This window comes from Thamnophis sirtalis, unplaced genomic scaffold (assembly GCF_051295495.1).
Source record: "Thamnophis sirtalis isolate CommonGarterSnake01/CBP01778 unplaced genomic scaffold, rThaSir2_p1.2 scaffold_10, whole genome shotgun sequence".
Taxonomy (NCBI): domain Eukaryota; kingdom Metazoa; phylum Chordata; class Lepidosauria; order Squamata; family Natricidae; genus Thamnophis; species Thamnophis sirtalis.
This window is the reverse complement of record NW_028261390.1, coordinates 17,042,000-17,059,220: the sequence shown is the minus strand read 5'-3', so window position 1 is coordinate 17,059,220 and position 17,221 is coordinate 17,042,000.

Below are 17,221 nucleotides of genomic sequence, written 5' to 3'. Positions count from 1 at the left end.
CTCCTGCTACTGTTTTTAAAGTCTGTTAATTGATATCACAGGTTTTTTTTCCCTTTTTCTTTCTTTTTTTTGTTTCTGTTATAATTTTGCACCAGTGAGGTCAAAACCAATTTCATGGTATTGGACCTGGGTACTTGAGAGACCGCCTGCTGCCAATTACCTCCCAAAGACCCATTAGATCGCACAGGGTCGGCCTCCTCCGGGTTCCGTCCACCAGCCAATGCCATCTGGCTACCACCCGGGGGAGGGCCTTCTCCGTGGCAGCTCCGGCCCTTTGGAACGAACTCCCCGCAGAGATTCGGACCCTCACCTCTCTCCAGGCCTTCCGGAAAGCCGTCAAAACCTGGCTGTGCCGGCAGGCCTGGGGTTGATGAGTTCCCCTCCCCTCTTGACTTGTATGGCTGTGTGATTCTTGGTTATTTTAATCATTTGTATTGTGCTCTATGTTCCCCTTCCCCCCCTAGTTGTTCGCCGCCCTCTGTCCCTCCCGGAAAAGGGCGGCATACAAATAAAATAAATCTAAATCTAAATCAATTTCGTTGTATTTAAGTACAATGACAATAAAGATTATACTTATATTTATAACACAACATTTATGTATAAAAGTATTCATAAACATTCATGCAAAATATAGTTTCCAAGTGGTGGATCGGCATGGCCTAAATTTTGGAGCTGCAGATATCCTCGGTTATCACCAGCATAAAGAAGATTTCAGTCAAGTTAGTTACCAGAATCTGCCATTTGTGATAAAAATCAAATGATCCAAAAGGGGCTTTTTCAAGACTTTCTTCTTGTTTTGTCATCCCAAAAAAGTCCAATTGCTTCTTGAAAAAGCATCTTTAATACAACCACTACACAAATTAGAAAATACTATTATAAAGTACTAATTTGATTTTTTCCCTCCCTCTCTCTCCACACACACACACACACACATATCCTATATATATATATATATATATATATATATATATATATATATATATATATATATATATATATATATATATATATATATATATATATATATATATATATATATCAGAAAACATATGTACACACGCACACACACACATATGATAGTATGATAAATGTATTATATACATACATTTACACACCAATAAACATGATCAAGATTATGCTACATCCAAAATGCTCTACAAAACTTGTGAATATCTGGAAGTTTCATGTCATGTTTGGAGGTTGTAATGTCAGAAGACCTTTGGAAATATAATAATGATAACAGCAGTAGTAAGTCCTAGGGACGCAGTGGCTCAGTGGCTAAGACGCTGAGCTTGTCGATCAGAAAGGTCGGCAGTTCGGCGGTTCGAATCCCTTGTACCACGTAACAGAGTGAGCTCCCGTTACTTGTCCCAGTTTTTGCCAACCTAGCTGTTCGAAAGTATGTAAAAATGCAAGTAGAAAAATAGGAACCACCTTTGGGGGGAAGGTAACAGCGGTGCATACGTCTTCGGCATTTAGTCATGTCGGCCATGGAGACATCTTCAGATAGCACTGGCTGTTCTACATCTTTATAGTGTATAAAGTTAAATGGCTACCAGAATATGATCTGTCAGGTCCTGCCTATTTATAAGTCCACTTAATACTATTTTGATGGCAAAGATGCATTGAATTTATACATATTTGTTTCAATCGGAGGGAAATCTTCAATGCTGGCCTCTTCATTGTGTACTGAATATTATCACTTACTTAAAATTTTCCCCATGTGGTTTAGTTGGACTCTACACTTTGTATGCATAACTAATTGCTAGTGTAACTATGGCATTCAAAAAGTTTGGCCACCTAATGAGAAGGAAGGACTCACTGGAGAAGAGCCTAATGCTGAGCAAGATTGTGGGCAAAGAAGAACGGAATGACAAAGAATGAGGTGACTGGATGGAGTCACTGAAGCAGTAGGCGTGAGCTTAAATGGACTCCAGAGGATGGTTGAGGACAGGAAGGCCTGGAGGAACGTTGTCCATGGAGTCGCGATGGGTCAGACACAACTTCATAACTAACAACAAGATATATTCAAAAATTTGAGAAGTATGGTGCTTTCCAAAACCATGCATTCAAAATCGTAATGAAATTTTAATCCTGAAAAACTTCAATCTTTAAACATTTCATGCTGCAGAGAAATGGCTGGAAGAGAGAGATAGAGGGTCATTATGGAAACATGAGTTTTGAGGTCATTTGTTGATAGCAATATATCAGCAATGGTATCTTAAGTATCATTTTACATTACAAAAAATAGTGATAGACTGAAAATAATATATTGTAAATCATTTTACTATATCCTTGCTTCTGTTTTCTTTGTATCTTCCTTGCACAAGGACAAACTATGCTTTTTCTATTATTTTTCCCACCAAAAGATTGTTAAGTTCGGCTGCACATACCAAATGCACATACTGCAGTGGTGGGTTCCGGATCCCGTTGCAACCACTAAGTGGTTGCAACGGGGCCCGGCGTCCTCCACATGAACGCACACAGCACACATGCACATGGGCGCAGTGCACTTATGCATCGTACCTGACAGTAACACCTCCACAAGCCTCTGTGACGCTCCAGCTGCTCGGAGGAGCATCGTGCAGGATATTAGAGGACAGAAAGGCCTGGAGGAACATTGTCCATGGGGTCGCGACGGGTTGGACATGACTTCACAACTAACAACAACAAATACCAAGTTACTATGGGTGGCTCATCAAGCTTTAAATCCTGCCAGTAGGATAAAAATCAACAAAAATGTACAACCATGGTTGCTTTTCAAGTATGGATTTTAGAATTTTGCTGAGATCTGAGGAAGATGCCCTAACCTATGCTAGTAAATCTAGAAAATAAATGGGCCTATGTTCATTATTCATCGTATGTACTTTAAAAAGATAAAAATTAGTTAATGATCCCAAAACATTTACATGTGACATAGTCCAGATGTAACATTGATAGATGTTAAATAATTTATGGAGCAATTCAGCAAAAGAAACATTCTAGGCAGGGAAAAATTAGTTTTTTCCTAACCCCTGATGGTAGCACAGACAGTAGAGGTATTTTCTTCTTTAGACCTCCACTTTGAAAAACATTTTTTAAAAGCTTCCTCTTACTCCAATTAACAAAAATATTCTGCTTTGGCCAACTATCCTTATATATTGCTCAGAGGAATTTCCCGTTTTGTTTTCTTTGAACAGCAGATGTCTACCTAATACTGTTGCATGGTTGTGAATGTTGACTTCAAAAATTGTTTGCCCTTCAAGATCATTAGAAGTGTGCAGATATGTTTACAATGTCTGGATCCAGCCTGTAGGAGGTTTAAAATCTGAAAAATAGCAAGCCCATCATTGCAATTGAAGTCATAGCCACATACAAAGACTATAATACCATTTTCCATCTTGAAGATTTTGTTATGCACACATATACCTCACAGCTATGTAGGATTGGCTCCTGTTTATAATGTTTGCGTCAGAACTGTCACCTCACACCCACCTGACACCTTTACTTCAGTTCCAATCTGCCATGACCAACCAGGGGGAGGGGAGGGGAGAGGGAAACCAAATGGGAAGGGGGAAATGGATCCCACAGTTCACAGAGTCTTGATAGGAGACTCAAATTTAAAGACAACCGCCGGTGAAAAAATGTAGCAGCTGTTGTGCTTTGCAGGTGGCCAGCGGAGCTGATAGCAGAGTCGAACAATGAGGAAGTTGAGCCAGTCCTGAGAGCTGATGAAAGCTCAGGCGAGGGCTCTGCGTCGGAGGTAGAGAGGGAGTTAGATAGCAGTGAGGCAGAGGAACAGCTGGAGTCTATTCCCAGTGTGTGCATGCACAGAGCTGCCAGAAGACAAGAACAACTAAGAAGCAGGCTCGACTTAAGAGTAAAGCCACATCTTGGAGGTGATTGGCCCCTCCTATAGGAAACAAAAGAGGAGTGAATGGGGAGAGGGCTTTTGCAGGAAACAATTCGTTCATTCAGTCGTGTCAAGAGTGGAAAGTTCTGTTTGTGACTATAAGAGACTGATCAAGTGTTGCCTTGCCCTGCGTTTGGAAACTAGTTATTTGGCAGCTGTCCAAATAAGATACGGTTCATATTGATAAGCATTCCTCTGAAAGGCTGTTTGCTAAGCCTTGCTGACAGTGAATGAAAGGGATTCACAGTCATGTACATAAAAGGGGTTTTGCCGGGATCAAGACTCTGCTTCTTGCTTTTTAAGGAAGTCTGGGTCAGAACAGCCACATACTAATAATGACTATTCCAAGAACATCATACTCAACATCTAGTTTGAATATGAGTGGACAATCAAGAGCTAATGGCGAGAGGATGCTGGGAAGGGAGAATTATGCTTGGGAATTTGGTGCATCTGGCTTTGCCATACTATACTACACTTGACTTAGAAGTAAAGATTATCTTTCCCATAAAATGGAGTCATGGATTGTTCTTGTTTAAAGTTCAGGTTGAGGCCAGTGTGACAGTTTGGAAAGGTCCAATGTACAACTAGGTTGCACAAATACCAGAAAAATGCATAGGTAACTGAACGACTTAGAAACAACTATTGGAATTTTAGCCAATTCATTGACAATTGAATGAACAGAATGGGCTAGATTTATTTATTTTTTTCTCATGCAGTCCTGCTTTCCTTGAATTCTTATTTCAAGCCTGAAAGATGAATCAATCCTATGAAATTTTGAAATTTCTAACTGAAGCTTTACCACTAACTTCAGGTACCATTTATTTTTTCCTAAAAACATGTAATTTTAGTCAAGTAAAGGTCACAAAATGCTATTTAAATCTGTCACAAGGCAAAGATATTTCACTTGTAAGGGGGCAGTGAAGCATTAATGTGTTTGGTTGAGTCTCCCAGAGAATTTGAAGAGAACACTGAATGGAGGTTTGTGCCATAGAATTTTATCACTGTCTAACTTCAGGGCAAAGGTTCTTTGTTATTTTCTGACACATTCCTCCTTAAGACCAAAATACTGAATTAATGTTATTTTCTACTTTGGAAACAAAGGAAAAACCATAGTTTTAATTGTTATTATGGAATTGAACTAAGGGCAAAATAGAAGATCTCCCCCTTTTTAAAATTCTTTTTCAATACTATAATTTAGTAGTTAAACATTGTAATGATTATTTAATTAATCAGGGTGAAGGTAGGAAAAAATATTTCTTTGATTGGCTAAACTTATTCAGTTCCGTCTGAGCATTTTAAAGAAGACGTTCAGCTTGGCTGAATTGAAACCGGGTGCTTAAGGTTGGTTAAGAAAGAACCATAAAGGTGGACCTAGGACAGTGATGGCAAACCTTTTAGGCACAAAGTGCCCAAACCAGAAAGGGGCGCATGTGTGCATGTGCCAGAGTACCAGAAACCCAATTACCAGCTAGTAAGTGTGCATGCACACCTTGGAAAGTGGACAACCAGCTATCTGAGTCGGGGCAATGGCACAGGTGCCCACAGAGAGGGCTCTGCATGCCACACGTTTGCCATCATAGAGCTGAGGTGGCGCAGTGGTTAAATGCAGCACTGCAGGCTACTTCAGCTGACTGCAGTTCTGCAGTTCGGCTGTTCAAATCTCACCAGCTCAAGATTGACCCAGCCTTCCATCCTTCCGAGGTGGGTAAAATGAGGACCCGGATTGTTGTTGGGAGCAATATGCTGACTCTGTAAACCACTTAGAGAGGGCTGAAAGCCCTATGAAGCGGTATATAAGTCTAACTGCTATTGCTATTGCTAAGACATGTAAGCAAAGACTTCACAGGTGGTGCCTTATATTACACCTGCTATACTATGATGACATTGAACTGCATCAAACAACAACTAGGGAAACCTACATGACTGGAATATTCTAAAGGAAAAGGAAAAAGATATTAAAGTCCATTATTTCTATTCTACCTTACTATCAAGCACTACATCCAGTGTAATCTGTGCAGACTGTGTAGGCTGTTGGTAATTGTGCAATTGATCTGCCTTCTGTGCTCATTTGTGAATTGGAACCTATTCAACATTACATAATAATAATAAGTAATAATGGCATTGACCATTCCCCATCAGTCAATCATTGACAATTTCACCTTCTGTCAATTGAAAAAGATAGCTTGGAACAGTTTAAATCCTGAAATGGTATCTGTAGCACCATCAAACATCCACCTATGCTTATCCCGGATTCTTGTGAATGACTCGATAGGTAGACAAAAATGCCACATCCAGTCTGAACATCTGGCCAACTGCAACAAACCAAAATAATAATGACTAAATACTAGCAGCAATAACTGTTAAGCAATCCCCCTCCCCAACTGCATCACACTGCAATGTTATAATGGGCTTGGTCTATTTACATTGGTTTGTTCATGCAGAACTTTCCTATATCCTCTAATGCATGCTGGTTTTACTATTCATAGGCTTCTGCCTCTTATTAAAACCATCCCTCATGGAAAACTTCACAAAAAGTCAACAGAATCATAGAAATCAATCTATTTATGAATGAATCAAGGAATATGAATGTTTCATGCAGTCAGTATTCACCCTGGTTGGCTCATTACAAAGGAAATATTACTGCAAACAGACATTTTCTTCTGCTTTATTATACACATATCCCATTGATTTGACTTTCTGTGATACTAGAGCACTTCCAGATACTGGTTTTCTCAGCAAACCCTTTCAAGTTTAAAAATGTCTTTGTGTTTTTTAAGTTTTCAGCAAGCAATACAATTATGTTTCTGTAGAATAAGTTAACCTTTCTCCGTTGACAAGGCATGGTAAAGTACACCTGCTTTGCCATATAGTGAGGGCAAAACTACAAAGGCACCACCCTATATCTATATGTTATAACATATATAAAAAGGGGTTACTTGATGTCTATTCTCTAGGTTCCTTTGTGAAATGAAAATGATTCCAAAGAATTTTCATTTGGAATATTTTGCCAATTAGTAATCTTCTGGAACGTCACACATATTTTGAACATGTTCATTTTCTCAATTTTTGAGCGTTTGTGTGTCTGCGTTTGGTGTTTCTTTCGTTCACTTCATTAGTCTCCTTCCTGACAAAGTCTTTGTTTTTAATCTGAAGTTTTCAAAGGTAGGCGTTTTTGCATTTTGTTGTGGCTTTTAAGCCTGTTTTTTTTAAAAAAAAATGCTTCATCTTGTATGATTCTTAGAGCACTGAATAAAATGAAGGAAACAATTTAGATACTCACAATACAGGAGATACGTATTTAAAACAATGTGAAACTACCTTTCAACTTTTCATACATGTTAAAATAATGCTCTTTTTAAAAACATATCTCTTATGAAATCATGTTTTTATACAAATTGTGATACCTGACATCATTAAAAATCAGTGTCTGCAACACAGATTAACCACCTATCCTGGATTATCTATGCTAGATCCATAATATTTATTTTGACAGAATCAACTTGGGGCCCATAAACTCCTTTATCTGGTCTACAGTTCTCATTATTTCTGACGTGCCAGAAATAATATGCATTTTCAATCCCCCAATCCTAAAATTAATGTTTAGCCAAAAAAAAAGGAGAGAAAAGAAATAGTCACTAATTAGTCCATATTGAGGTCTTGCACTTTTCCTGCACAGCAGTTATAAATAGTTGTTCACTGCAGCCAAGATCTATAGCCTTGATTAGAATGAAGGCAAATGAAATGTAGGATCATCCTTATGCATATGAAAATTAAAATCATTACAGAGGAGTTGTTCACTCAGTTTAACAAGATGCGCTTGTAAAGACAAAGAAATTTCAGAGAAATAAATGAAATTTCAGGGGAAGGAAATCAAACAGTATACCATCATCTCTGTGAGGCAGTGGTAAGTTTCAATTTATTTTACTACCGGTTCACTCGCATGCACGCGCACACACTCATGTGACACTTCTGCGCATGCGCAGAAGTGACCGAGTGGGTGGGCAGAACCTCCTGCCACTGCCACTACCAGTTCGCCCGATCCAGGGCGAACTGGCAGAAACCCACCTCTGCTGTGAAAAGTGGCACATACAGTATTAAAACCATGTTTTCCAGAAGGATGAAAAACCAAGTGATGACTTTTTTTACTTGAAAATTGTATTCGTTTATGAAAAATACAAAGAAAATAAAAATAATGGAAAACAGGAAGGTCAAGGGAAAAGGAAAGAGTGTGAGGTAAAAGGGAAGAAAGAAAAAAAAGGTGTTGACTTCCAATCGTCTTTAGCACAGTAGAAGATACTACACTACAACATAAACTTTTTACTTTTAAACAATAATATGTACGTCATCTCTGAGAGGTATTGGGGGTGTAGAAATGGAACTCTCATGTCACAATCAGGAGACTCATTTCGATCCTAACTAGTGGAAGATATTTCTCAATCTAGGTGCAATGAGTAATTGTCTGCTGTGAACTCTGCATAGGCATCAGGAAAGGCATCTGGCCAGTAAACACTCAGTTCCAATCAGTCATCCTGACTACACTCGGAAGCAAGGGATTCCGTGGTGGGATTCAGCCAGTTCACACCTATACGGGAGAACCTGTTGGTAACTTTCTAAGCAGTTCAGAGAACTGGTTGTTGGAAGAAATCTCATTTTGTTTTTTTACACTTTACAGGGCTAATCCTATAAGGAAGGCAGGAAGGAAACATTCTGGTGTTGTTTCTAGCCTAATTTTTATTGCCCTGGTTATAGAAACTGCCTCTCCGGTTAACCCTTATTACATTGCAACAGCTAAGGTGAAGCGCCCATCAACATGAGTGATGTTGAGTTGGTCATGCCCACCAAATAACATGACCACCAAGCCCCACCTACCCAGCTGGTCATTAGGGCAGAGAACTGGTTGTTAAATTATTAGAATCCCACCACTGAAGGGATTGCAGGGTCATTAAAAGAAAATATATATGCTATTTCTATAACAACAAGCCTATCTAGTCAACAAAACTAAAATCAAATCATCATTCTTTCCATCACAAGCATGAAAATCAAAAGTGATGTCCAAATGAAAACAAAATTAACTCATGTTCTTTGCTTTAGATAAAACAATCAATTTAGCCATATCTACTTCTTCTACATTTTGCTGTGGGAAATAATACTGTATATATTTCTCTTTATACCTATTAATCTTTATAACCCACCATCATTTATACAGTATTATCACCATTTATTATACTCTCTCAAATTCTTTAATCTTAAAGGGGAAAACATTTTTGTAAACATCAATTATCATATTTTGCAAACATTAAGAACTATTCAAACATTATACATAAGAAAAAAGAGAAAAAACCATTTTCAAACCCACTTTATAAACACAAAACTACATTGAAGCTTTCTTTCAGTTACATGAAGTGATAACACATCAGGTTGCCAAATTTGGAAGAGTTTGTCTATTCCTGTGGAATGATACTACAGGATAATGCTAATGAGCTTTTCTCTCTTTAACGAAATGGAGGAATAATGAAAGGTGTCAGGTAAGAAGGAAATGGAAAGCATGAAAATTGTGCTGAATGCTAGCATATTACATATTCCAATATGAAGAATAATAATAGGAGTTGAGCACTGAAGACAAGATTCTGTCTGTATAGGCCCAATTTCATTCTTCAGAAAAATAGATCAGATGGAAGACTGACCACTTTAAATATTACTCATGTCAGAAGGAAGATTTGGAAAACAGAAAATTCATATAAATAGCTGTATATTTTTTATTATTTAGCAGAAGAGTAAAAGAGTTGAATAAAAGTTGTAGTTAAATCAGAGATTTATGATGGAATGAAATCTGTTAAATGGCAGAGAAGTAAATCTAAGTTTCAGAGCTAAAAATATTTTAATTGTGCTTTCTTATAAATGCCTATCACAGCTATGGCGAACCTTTTTTAGCTTGCGTGCCATAAGGGGGGAGCGCAGGGGGGTCGTGTGCAGGCATGCCGTACCCATAATGCAATGAGCACCCCCCCCAGTGCTCATGCACGCATAAGAGGTGCTCCCCTCCATTTTTTGCATGCTTTTTTCGCTCCAGAGGCTTTATAGGAGCCTGGGGAGGGCGAAAACAGCCCCCCCTGGAGGCCTTCCGGAGGCTTCAGGGACCTTCAGGGAAGCCTCCTGAAGGTCCCTAGCCTCCGGAGGGCTTAAAGAAACCCTACGAACAAACTGGAAATCCATTCCCAAACTTCCAGTTTGCCCATAGGGCCATTTTTTTGCGCTCCAGAGATTTCAGGGAAGCTCCTGAAAAATGGCTTTTAAAAAGGCTGAACTCAGCTGGCTAGCGCGTGCATGCACTGTGCCATAGGTTCGCCATCCCGGGCCTATCACATTGTTTTAGAATACATTTAGATCACAGTTAGAAGAGTAAAACTCAGTTTTTGAATGCTAGACATAATAAATCTTGTGTATGACGAGATTCGTAGATTATGCCTTGGCAGGGGGTATAAATGTGTCTGTGTGAATTTATATATCCTATCATATAGATGATTTCTATGAAAATTGCAGGCAGAGATTGTCTTAGTTTTAAAAAAAACCTATAAAATGAAAAAATGTATTTTTTAAAAAAAAATATGTTCTTTTTCAATAGAAAAATTAATTTCAATAGATTGAAATTAAAATTATGCATTATTGTTCATCCTATGCAGATCATACCTGCCCAGTTTCAGTGTAATATAGGAAGCAGTGGTGGGTTTCCATTATTTTTACTACTGATTTGCTTGTGTGTTCTTGCACAACTCTTCTGCGCATGTGCAGAAGTGTCTGGGCGGGTGAGCGGAGCCTCCTGCCGCCACCACTACGAGTTCACCCAATCTGGGCCAAACCGGGAGCAGCCCACCTCTGATAGGAGGGAGGAGTAAGTTGTAGAAAGAAAACATTTGCAGAATTTGTGATGATATATATTTGATACTGCAGCTTTTATTTTTCCAGTAAGCAAAGGACTTATAGCAATTTTATTGGACAACCACTAAACCAATCCCTATGATTTGTCGATATTCCTGTTATTCACACTATTGTATGTTTTTCCCTTCATTCTTTTACATATACTGGGGAAATTATAATTGAATGTAGTAGCTCGTATCTTTCAGTCATTCTATAAGAATAATGTCTCACTCTACATGACTTAAGTTGAGTGGAGAGATTTGGCCCAAGCTGATGCTTACTCCTAGAAAATAATAAAGTAAATGTGTTTCTTTTTAAAAGATTTCCAGATAATTAAATGGCAACTTATATGAAGTCAAGACTGCTTGACTTCCATTTTACTTTCATCATAAAGAGATTTAGGCTGGCCCCAGTCACTCAGTTCATAGAATCAATGTCTTTTAACAAAGACATGCCAAAGAGTAAAGTTGCAACTGGCAAACAATGTAATCCAATCCAACGCAATCCTTCAATTGGATTTTATTTCTTTAGTAATCTCCCCAGAAGTACAGAAAAAACGTTATGTTCCTCCCTACATGGCCCTTAAATTTGCTCAAGGATTATTATAGCATCTCTATAGCTGATAATTCTTCAATTTTCGTGTCTGATTCCCATATATTTAATGTTGTATTTGCACTTGGGGCTCTGCTGTGCTGAGTACTGTGTGCGTTTTGTTGCATTTCTATTCTCTCTTTCTAATTCTAGCTTCAGGAGTTTTAATAGGTTTTGTTCACCTCCTGTCCCCAACTTCTTTATGGTTTTCCAATTATTTTGACCGCAGGGAATATTTACAGGAGTCCCACAGGAACATCTGGGACAATATGAAAAGAAAAGATTATTTTAGCCATTTACACTAAATGAAAGCTGAAAGAAAAGGGGGAAAAGAAACAGCTTCACATACGTAGTTAGGTGGTACGGGATGCATGTTTCTTCATTTTATATTCTATCTAATCAGACAATTATTGTCATGCTAAATGGAGATTTTGCTAGCAGAGCCTTCAAGAAATATCAATTTTTGTGCAGAAGTATTAAAGCTGTTTGCAGTTGTGCTGCAAGTTTTCTATTATCTGTATTAATAATCCAGTTCTATACTATCTGAATAATAGTCCGTGAAAAATATGCATTTGTGGTATCCGGGGTTTTTTTGTACACCTTTTTCATAGTTTTTCAACTCAGCATATAACGTATATTTACAAAGTTATGTTACAGTTTTTGATGTTTTGCTTACAAACAATCCTGACAAACTGGATTCGTCTAAGAAAAATCTTTCAATCTTCACTTTCAGTACAAATTCAAGTCACAGTACTCCGTTTGCAGCTCTAATCTTCTAAACCCAGGATATCATCCACATTAAGCTTTTATAGACAGGTAAACGGTGTCGCCAAATAAAATGGTTTCTGGGTAATAAAGTATTTCTGACTTTAGGGGCTCATTTCCTCAGCCAAACAAAAAGTGAAACTTACCAAACAGTAAGTCTCAAACAGGAAATTAGATGTTTTGATTACACTGATAGTAGAAATAAACCATCCTGGGCCCAATGTTTGGGAAGCCAGGCTCTGCCTGTCACAAGCCAGGACGAAGGGTGAGTGATGGAAGAGTAACACCTCCTTAAAAAACCTTGGTCCAGCTAGCCCGGCTGGTAGCACCTCTTAAGGGTCCCTTTCCAGGGTTACAGGAGAAGCCAGTCAATGGTTTTGAAGGTGGAAGAGGGCTTTACACCCCAAGGGCAGATAAAGCAGCAGAACCATCTTCTAGGAAAAGGGAAACTCTGATTACAAACCTCCACTGCCTTGTGGCTATACCCACTACTGGAAAAGGCTTCAGGAGTCAACCTTGAGGCAAAATCCACAGCCGGATTCCCGGAAGCAGTTCGTGACAGCGTACAACCACGTTGTGTTAACTCCTGCGATGCATCTGGAACCAATCGTATAAGGTCTCTCATTTCATTGGACTATTTCAGTGACCTGGAGAATGGGGAATCTGCTGCTTGAGTAACAGTCTATCTATTAATCCATATTAATCTATCCATATTAATCTATCCAGGCCTCATGCTCTGGAGAGGACACACCAGCTTTGACCTCTTTCCAGAGCCCGATACCACTGTCTTTTGAGACTGAAGGATGCCAATGCAATGTAATAGTAGAAATTTAGGAAGGTGTGTGTGTGTGTGTGTGTGTGTGTGTGTGTGTGTGTGTGTAAGAAAGAGACAGACAAACACAGAGAAAGAGAGAATCTGCAAGGTTTCAGATGTTGCATTATTATCCAAGCTCTACAGTATGTTTGTTGTTATGTCACAAAATATACAAAATGGACAACTTATGACCTTAATTGAGCCCAAAACCTAGGTTGTTAAGAGAGAAAATTATTAAGTGGGTTTTGCCCCATTTTACAACTTGTCTTGTCATATTTGTTACTTGGTGGGCGTGGCCAACTTGTAAAATGTGGTGAAACTCACTTAACAACACTCTTGCTTAGCAACCAAAATGTTGGCTCAGAAACTCTGGCATTTGAAGCATGCAAGTCTTAAAGCTGTCAAGTTATAAGATCCTTGCACCCCTAACCCATTAGAAAAAAAACCCAGGGGTGTTCAAACTTGACAGCTTTAAGACTTGTGGACTTCAACTCCCAGAATTCCTCCTCTCGCTCTTCATCTTGATGATGTGCGGATGGGCGGAGGGGGGGGAGCTGGAACCAGTTCTAAATGGCACTGTAGATTTGTGGAACCTCTTCTATAGAAGAGGTTAGAACTGGCTGGAACCCACCCCTGCTTCAATCTTTAAAAAATAGGGAAATCAAACAGAAAGCAGGAAGACCTGGCTATATTTAGGTATCTTAAAATACAAAGAAAGTTCAAAAAATATGTGATAAAACTTCCAACAAATCTGTGCGCTCAAAGGTGATGTCTTCAGTGAACTATCAAATGTTGTTTGCTTGCCACCTTCAAATTGCTGCTCAGTGAATTTCTCCTAAGTGCATTTGTTGATAAATAACAGGTTATGTGCATTATGCTTAAAACTCATTCCTGTAGTACTTTATCTGCATTATTCCTGTTATTTTGAAATATGATGCTTGAAAGGATCCCAGGCAACTAAAAGGATGTCAGGCTGAAGATTATGCATTTGAGGTTAACTAATGTTAGTAGTAGTTCCAGCAGTAATAAGCCCCTTCAATTCAGGGAAATGAAAGCACACTTCACGAATAAATACCTTTATCTTCAAGGATCTCTTCTGCAACCAATAGGAAATTATAGTCTCTTGCTGATGAACAAAATTAGGGATTAAATGAATCTCTTACATATAAAGAAATTATAGGATAGCAAAACTTGAAAGGCTGAAGATACCCCAAAGTAACAACCCACAAAAAACAAATTCTAGTATTACATTATGAACTCCTCCCCTTCACAATTAGCCATTGATGGCTTCTTCGGTAAGAAATCAACAGCGGAATGAATACAATAATTAAACATATAGAAAAAATTGTCTTACAACATACAGTGGTAGTTGGTATATGTACTGTACGTGTATATGTGTATAAAATCATAGAATCATAAAACATTGAGTTGTAAGGGATCTTGGAGGTCATCTAGTCCAGCCTCCAACCCAAGGCAGGAGTCCTTATTTTTTCTTGGACAAGTGGTTGGCCAATATTTTCTTGAAAACCTTTACTAATATAGCATCCACAACTCTGAGAGCAGTTGTGGATGCTCTATCTTTCTTCTTAGTTCCAAGTAGTATCTCCCTTTGATGAACTTGTACTCCCACTTCTTGTCCTGCCCTTAGGTCTTTGCAGAACAAATCAACCCTCCTCTTCCCTGTAAGAGCCCTTCAAATATTAGCAGAGTGTTATTTGTAAGTCTTCTCTTTCTTAGCTAAGCATACTCCATTCCTGTATCCATTGCAGGAGTGGCTTCCTACCGACGTTGGTACTGATTCACTTTGTGCATGCCTGATGCGCACTGCAAATTGTTCACTGTAAATTGTTCTGCACATGTGCAAAGAACATGAAAAACTACTAAAAATCATGCCAGCAATGGCAACGGAGACCAGGGAATCAGTTCAGGGGCGTGGCCAGCCTGGGTCGCTGCCAGTTCTCTAACCCAGGCCAAATTACCACTGCCAGTTAGCCCGAACAATGCGAACCAGTAGAAACCCACCTCTGATCCATTGTATAGTTTAGCCTCCAGACCGCTTATCATCTTTATTGCTCTTCTCTGAACTCTTTCTATGGCCTCTTTTTTGTATCATGGTGACCACAACTAGACATAGTATTCCAAGTGTGTCCTCACCAGTGCATAATGATGTATGTATGTATGTATGTATGTATGTATGTATGTATGTATGTATGTAGTTCTTTAATTTTGTCGTGTTTATGTAGTGTATTTTGGAAGTGGTGGCCCTTTGAGAGCTTCATGCAATGAAATTTCATTTTAATGTATGCCAATTAGTGTACATTCAAAGTGACAATAATTATTCTAAGTTTTCTATTTACATATATAGTAGAAGATTGAAATAAAAAAGTTTTTGTGCTCACTGCTATGGATCTCTCTCTCAAACACCAACTATTAGAGACCATCCTATTTATAACCCTGTGTCAGCATTCAAAGTATCATGCAGAATTAAATCAGAGTCCAAGGCAAAATGATCCTTAAAGTTCCAATTTAATAAGTCAGACATCTTAGCACATCTGTGGAATCCCAATTCTGGAAGTTACCTAGGATTCCCACCCAGTTGAAAGTTCATGATTGTCCCCACACCCACAAATTCATCACATGGTTCAATCTTCTTCTTCCACGCTGGCATCTCCACCCAGCTGATTCTGGTCAGGTGCAGAGGTGCGGAGACAAAAGATCACCTTGGGCTTCTAGAAAAAAAATGACAACAACACATTCCACAATTCTACTCTTTTCTATTCCCCCCTCCCAACTACTACACTAATGAAACAGCATAATGAAATAAGAGAGAGTGTGGCAGGCCAAATATCCTAAAAGGGATATAACTGTAGGCCTGACACCTTGTAAAGTTGTGAAGGTTAAGTTCTTTCCCACATATTAGATGGAAATTTATTAAAACGGTCCATTATATAAAAACCATTAATGTTCAAAAACCACAGTGTCAAGTCAAAAGTCAGTCCCAACTCTCCTATAGTGATTTGAAGCTGATCCTGAAACATGTTCAACAGGGTAATATATGTATAAATGTATATGGTTTTTAAATATTAAAACTCCTATGCATAATGTGGTTCATCCAGCTTTATTGGCTAATGTTTTATAGCAGTGGTCTATTATGCTGGCTGTGGCTGAAAATATAATATAACTGGATTTTTTTTCCTATACCCCCCAAAGACATTTTGAAAATGAGGTACAATATCTCACTTGCTTTACCATACTATGCAAAATAGTATGAAAACTCAGAACAATGCTTTAAAATGATTTGGGTGAAATAATCTGGACCTCATGTGATCACAGCACCTCTCTGTTGTAGCCCTATTTTTGTAGGATAGATAGAGTTTTAGAATAGATGGAGCCCTAGGGGTTCTAGTCAGGTGAAGGGAGGGCTTCACATATCATTAGAACTGCTGCAGAACTTGTGCAAACACAATAACTATGTATTAATCCTTATCGTATTTTTGAAGTATAAGACGCTCCTTTCCCCCCCCCCAAAAAAAGAGGGTGAAAATCTGAGTGCATCTTATACACTGAATACAGCATTTTTGGCCTTCCGAAACCCCGCCCCCTTTGCAAAAATGAACGTGCAGAGGGTTTGGGAGGCTTGCAAAGTGCTCCTGGGGGCTGGGGAAGGTAAAAATGAGCAAAAAGTAGCTGTTTTTTATTCATTTTGAGGGGGACAGCTCCCAGGAGCACTTTGCAAGCCTCCCAAACCCTATGCACGTCCATTATTATTTTTTGCAAAAAATGAGGCGTGCACAGGATTTGGGAGGCCTGCAGAGTGCAAAAGCTTTTTTAAAAAATTTACCTCTTCAAATTCATGGTGTGTCTTATACTCCAGTGCGTCATATAGTCTGAAAAATACAGTAATTCAGCCTTAATTTCTTCAGTGTTCTGCACTTTAATGAAAGTGTGTGTGTGTGACAAGTGTCGTCGGCATCTTCATATCCGGTCACATGGGCGGCAAGCCACTCCCATCCAGTCACATGGGCAGCAAGCCACTCCCACAAAGGAGGCCACACCCACTGATTAGGTTTGAACAATTTTTGAAACCCACCACTGGTCCTTGCATAGGTGATTTGCATTATCCATAACAAGCTTGTCATTTTTTTCCACGTATGGAATTTGTGCATCCAACCTTTGTGAACAAACCCTTGCTACTTGCAAAGACTTGCCAGCTTTTACAGTGTTTCTAATTTTGTTTCCATTGA